This window comes from Cryptomeria japonica, chromosome 5, assembly GCF_030272615.1.
Source record: "Cryptomeria japonica chromosome 5, Sugi_1.0, whole genome shotgun sequence".
NCBI classification, from domain to species: Eukaryota; Viridiplantae; Streptophyta; class Pinopsida; order Cupressales; family Cupressaceae; genus Cryptomeria; species Cryptomeria japonica.
In genome coordinates this window covers 712,641,573-712,648,302 of record NC_081409.1, presented here as the reverse complement: position 1 = coordinate 712,648,302, position 6,730 = coordinate 712,641,573, and positions in this window count along the sequence as shown.

Genomic DNA, 6,730 nt, shown 5'->3' with positions numbered 1-6,730 from the left:
TAAGGCATGGACCCCAGAGCCAATCAGGGGATGCCATATGGCAGAGAACAGAAAGAGATCAAGGAAGATCAGACGATTGGGATAGCTCTTTGGTTGTCTTGCTGATGACCTAATGGAATTGCCTTCGGTGATCGGGGTATTATCAAAGATCAGGAGAACTAGTTGTTTGCTATACCGATACCTGATGAGGTCACCTTCGGTGATTGGGTTGACAAGATGGAGCTGATTTTTTTGGAGCCACATTAGTGGAGTCATTGGTTCATCGGGAGATCAGAGCAATTTTTTTGGTTGTCTTTTCGATGAGTGATGAAGTAGAGACCAACTATGAATGTGTGCTCAAACCGGAGTCCAAAAGATAAACACTTGGACACTGAAGATGGTCTTATCGATGTATATGAATACGAACTGACCTGACTTCCTGGAGCATGTGGGATATTGTATTTCTCATGAATGCAAACTGATGCAGATGGTTAGACTTCAAACCGTTGGTGCAGTTACTCAGATGAACTGTTGACAATCTGATATATGTAGCCATTGGATAACTATGGTGTGAGATAACTGATAGTGTGAATTGATTGTAGTGTCCAGTTCGTAAGAATCTAAGAATGAATACCTATAGTTACAGATTGAAACTTTAATGTAAATTCATTTACTGGAATAAAGTGTTTCAACTATTGGTGGTGGGTTTTTTCCCGAAAGGGTTTTCCCACGTAATTTTTGGTGTTTTGTCTATGTGTTGATTCTATGTGTTTTGTCTAGGTTATTCTTAACATTCTGTAAAAGTTTTAAATTGCATTCATGCATGTTTTTCCCTGTTAATTGACACGAGGAAGGCGTTTCTGCACTGTGCTTTCCTTACAAGTGGTATCAAAGCTTGGCCCATTTTTTTATCCTTGTTGGGTAGGGTTGGTTTTTTTTGTGTCAGTTATGTTTCATTGGGAGTCTTGCAGAGTGTCTACTTGTTTGTTTTACAGGTTAAGATGGCGAGCACCTCAAGGTGCATAAACATGGAGAAGTTTAATGGTTCCAGTTTTGAACTATGGAAACTCAAGATGGAAGACTTGTTGGTCGACCAAGTCCTTTGTATTGCTATGTGTGTGCAGAAACCTACAGACATGAAGCAAGAGGATTGGGAATTAGCCGACCGAAAGGCAAGGGGTCTAATCAGGCTATGTCTTGCTGATTTTATTTTGTTAAACGTCCATGAAGAGAAAACTGCACATCTTCTCAGGAATAAGTTGGGAGATATTTGTCAAGGCAAGTCCTTAGTGAATAAACTTTTCTTGAGGAAGAAGTTGTACTCTCTGAAGATGGATGTAGGAACACCATTGGCAGACCACTTGAATGCATTCAACATGGTTCTTGCATAGTTAACTTCTATTGGTGTGTCCATTTAGGAAGAAGAACATTGCATGATACTGTTATGTTCATTTCCTGACTCTTGGGACCACTTAGTGATGGCTATTAGTAGTACTATGACCCAGTTGAAGATTGATATTATGGTTAATACTCTTTTGTCATAAGAAATGAGAAAGAAGTCTTTCGAGATGACAAAAGATGCACTCTATGTTTGAGGTAGACCTAAGGAAAAAGACAAGAAGAAAGGAAAGAAGTCCAAGTCCAAGTCTCAAGAGAGATCAAAATCTCCAAGCAAGAAGTCAAAGGTGAAGTGCTGGAACTGTGGGTAGAAAGGGCATATCCAAAAGGATTGCAAGGAGGAGAAGAGGAAGAAGAAGTATTCTGACATTGGATCTTCTTAGAGTGATGCAGATGCATTTGTAGCAGCCCTGGCAGTGCCTACCTTAGATGACACCTAGTTAGTAGATTCTGGCGCATCTTTTCACATGACCTCCCACAAGGAGTAGTTCTCAAAGTATGAACCATATGCTAGTGGAAATGTATAATTGGCTAGTGATTCTATGTTGGAGATTGTATGGAGAGGCAAAATTAAAATTCAATTCCTAGATGGTATAGTGAAGGGGATCAATAGAGTTCTTCATATACCAGGTCTGGCAAGAAACCTTCTCTCTGTAAGTAAACTTAATGATGTTGAAGTATAAGTTACATTTGTATGTGGTGGTTGCAAGATGACTAGGGATTCCATTGTATTGGCAAAGGGTGATCGCATTGGTACACTGTATAAGTTAAATGTTGAACCTATATGTTGTAATGTAACCTCTGAAAAGTCTGTTAAGACAACTGTAATGATGCATAATGCTAATTCAATGGAAGCTAAACTTCCTGCTGAGAAAACAATGCTCTGGCATAATAGTTTAGGCCACATAGGTGAAAAAGGTTTAAAAGCTTTGAAGAATAAGAATCTGGTTGAAGGTCTAGATGATTTTAGTTTTGAGTTTGATTTCTGCGAACACTGCATATATGGAAAACATAACCGTGTTTAGTTTTATTCCAGTTCTCATAAGTCTTTTGACATTCTAGATTATGTTCACTCTGATGTGTTTGTTCCATTGGATGTTCCTTCTCTATCTAAGTCTAAGTACTATGTATCTTTTGTAGATGATTATTCAAGAAGGGTATTTGTGTACTTTCTTAAAAGTAAATCAGAAGTGTTCAGTCAGTTTAAGGAGTTTAAGAACCTTGTTGAAAATCAGAGTGGATGAAGGATTAAATGTTTAAGAACAGACAATGGTGGTGAATACTGTAGTGCAGATTTTGACAAGTACTATGTTGATCATGGAATTAAGAGACATAAGACTGTAGCTTACACTCCAAAACAAAATGGAGTCGCTAAAAGGTTGAATCGGTCTCTAATGCAGAAAGCAATAAGCATGTTGAGCGGAGCTGGGCTGAAGCAGTTGCTACAACATGTTACTTGTTGAATCATTCTCCTACTTTAGCATTGGTTGACAAAACACCTATGGAAGCTTGGTCTGGTAAGAAACCTTCTTTAAAGCACCTTCGTGTTTTTGGTGCAGAGGCATATGCTCATGTGCCTGATGTTAATAGATCTAAGTTGGATAAAAAAGTGATGAAATGTATCTTCATTGGCTATGGAGTTGGTGTGAAAGGATACAAACTTTGGAATCCAGTGACTGGTAAGGTTATGTACAATAGAAGTGTGATTTTTCATGAGCTGAAACCTATGTCACTAGATCACAACATAGGAAAGCAAGGAGAAGCTGAGGTTGAAATTCCTCCAGCTAAGGAAGAATCTCCAGAGATACCTGAAGATGAGGAGAGTTCAAGTAGTTCAAGTAGCTCTAAAGAATAACATGATGATGAGCCACCTGTTGAACCTCAAGAAGCCTCAACACCAGAGTTGAGAAGGTCTACTCGAGAGAGGTGGCATCCTAATAGGTATACACCTAATATGTACAATCACTATATGTTGAATGTTAATTGTGATTATGCTTTACTTGTAGATACTGATGAGCCTAGGACTGTCAAAGAAGCTATTAAGATGCCTGATTCAGATTCCTGGTTGAAAGCCATGAATGATGAAATGTCATCATTGGATAAAAATGGAACTTGGGATTTGGTGCCATTGCCTAAAGGCAGAAAGCTTGTAGGTTGCAAGTGGGTGTTCAAAAAGAAGTATGGTCCAGATGACAACATTGACAAGTACAAAGCAAGATTGGTTGCAAAGGGGTATTCTCAAAAGGAAGGTATTGACTATGGAGAGATCTTTTCTCCTATGGCTAGGCTGACATCTATTAGATTTCTCTTGTCACTTGCAGCAGCATATGATTAGGAGATTGAACAGATGGATGTGAAGACAACGTTTCTTCATGGTAATCTTGAAGAAGAGATTTATATGTCTCAGCCTGAGCACTTTTTGGAAAAAGGTAAAGAACATTTGGTATGCAGACTCAAGAAGTCTCTATATGGTTTGAAACAGTCTCCCAGAATGTGGTATCAAAAGTATGATACATTTGTTTTGTCCTTGGGATTTGTGAGATCAAAAGCTGATCATTGTGTTTGATGAATACTAAGAGGGGGGGTGAATTAGTATACCAAAAAATACTAAACTTAAACACTTAAACAATTTAGCAGTAAACTGGTATAACAAATTTACTAACAAACCGGTTAAGACAAATGCAAACCAAACAATAAATAAGGCATTCACCCACAAGAGCACAATCACCATAACACAAGATGTTTTGACGTGGAAACCCAAATGGGAAAAACCACAGTGAGCAAAAACTCACAAGTAACTATCTACAGAATAGAAACCAGACCGGTTAAGGTCATACAAAGTTCTTCACCAGAATAGATCCTATTAGGAATCTAGATCTCTGTTAGGAGATAAGTCCAATTAAAGACTGCCTTGTGAGAGGATTTTAGATTCACGGTTGTGAACCACCTTGTTAGAGGATTTTACAAAGGCTTTTGTGGGCCTACCCGGTTAAGGGTTTCAGACTTGTCGAAGATGTGAGTAATCAACAAGTGAGTGATCTAACAAATAGCATAGTCTGCTTGGTTAGATCCTTGATAGCTCATTGTTAATGCATTTCAACATTACTTCAGTCTTCAATATCTCCATACTCTTTTTCTTCACACAGATCTAATCTTCTCTTCTATAATCGCATATACAAAAACCTCATCAATCACCTAAAACCCTAACAACACCAAAAACCCTAGACATGATGTCCTTATAAAGGAATCTAATTTCATATCGGTCCAATAGGATTACATTGCAAGTTCCTAGGTTTAGTGAATTTGGACAAATTTGGTAACACGACACAAAATCACCGCCAAAGTGTCAGTGGATGATAACTCATCACAAAGATATCGGTTGGTAACTCATCATAGAGTAATATCGGTTCATACATTTAATCGATTACCGGTTGTCAAAATGAAGATTGGGAAAGAATGATAACTGTCGCTTTATTCCTTCATTCCGCTTGAGATCCTTGAACCGCTTTGGGTCTTCATACCGCTTGAGATCGGTAAACACTTTCTGCAAAACATCGATAGTCTAAAGACTATAATACATAATACCAGTTGAAACAAATACTGGTTGAGCATAACTCATACATACAAAAAGTGATCTCAAAGCAAGTGTGTGTCCATCAATGACAATCACAACATCATCAAAAATGCCAACAATCTCCCCCTTTGGCATTGATGGCAACACTTAGGAAAATTTTGACATATAAGTGTTTTATAACAAAAATATGCCATAATCAAAATTACTCCCCCTAAGCATATACACTATCCCTTTTTGCAAAAAATATAATGTATACTACTCCCTTAAAGAGATAACATGAAAGTATACATAACATTCATCAAAATTTTAAATACAAAATACTACTCCCCCTTTGTCAACAATGACAAAGTACTGCAGAATAACCCCTGTTTCTTATTATCATTAAAATAATAAATGTTTATGACAATAATGAGTGAAACTTATCAAAAACCGATTTACAGTCCTACATAAAAGTCTTCATGGCTAATGACCATGACTCAATTAATGAGGTAGCAACCTCACTTTCCGTCTGCATTTGAGAGATTTGTTCTTCCATGGTATCAATTGTGCTCATCTCTTGAGTGACTGTTAATGCTTCCAGATTAAGAAAGCACTTCTGAAGTATTTAGAGTCTGGGTAATAAAAGTTGAAGTTCCTACAAATCTTTGGTCTGGTTGCTAATCTCCAACTCTATCTTGGCAGACTGGAGCTAAAACCGGTGAACAATTTGCCCATATGTAGTAAAAGAATCATAGGGTGCCTTAAAGGTGCTTATGTATGCCTGCAAATCAGATTGTAGTTTATCCTTTTGTGCAAGCACATCATCACAAAATAGATGGGGTTGGCTGATTTTGCTTAACATTAGCTTACCCTTATCCATAGCATCTCTTATGTTCTTCTGATGTTTCAGAAGTTCAGACCGAAGCTTGTTTAGTTCCTCACTAAGGAAGTGTTTAGTGCCTTCTGATGCTTCTTTAGTGCATTGGCTTCAACAACCTCTTCCAGGCATTGTACCTGGTCCTCTACAACTGTACATAGAAGTTTTAGTTGGGCCAAAGACGAATCGGTACTTAGGAGGTTAGTACCAAGAAGCAAACTGGTAAGAGTGTCAACCGCAATTTGAATAACATCTTGCTCCTTTTTCCTCCTTAATGCTTCTAGTCGCTCTTGTGCAAGCTTAATGCTCTGGAACAGATCTGATTCATTTGTAGATTGGAGGTCAATAGGACTGGTGATGTTAGCCAGTTTGGCTTGACCGTCGGTTGCCTTTGGGGTCTCCACTTGTGTGCTCTTTGTCACTTCCTTCTCTCTTCAGCTCTTTGCTTTTCCTTTTCTGTCTTCTTTTGCTCCTCTTCTTCTTTCTTTTTCTTCTCTTCTTCCTTCTTCTTTTCTTCTTCCTTCCGCTTTTCCTCGTTTAGTTTTCTCTTCTCCTCTTCTTTCCTTTTCTCTTCTTCTTTCCTTTTCTCTTCCTCTTTCTTCTTCTCCTCTTCCTTCCTTTTCTCTTCTTCTTTCCTTTTCTCTTCCTCTTCCTTCTTCTCCTCCTCTTTCTTCTTTTCTTCCTCTTTCCTCTTTTCCTCTTCTTTTCTCTTCTCTTCTTCTTGTTTCCTCTTCTCTTCCTCTTGTTTCCTCTTCTCTTCCTCTTTCTCTTTGTCAACTTTCTCCTTCTCCTGTTTCTCCTTGTCTGTATCTGGAGTGATAACATCACCATCCAATGCATCCACATCAATAGTGTGGCTTGTTCTTCCTCATCATCTAATGCCTCAACCAGGTTTCTGGTTCTTGTTCAACCTTTCTATTGGC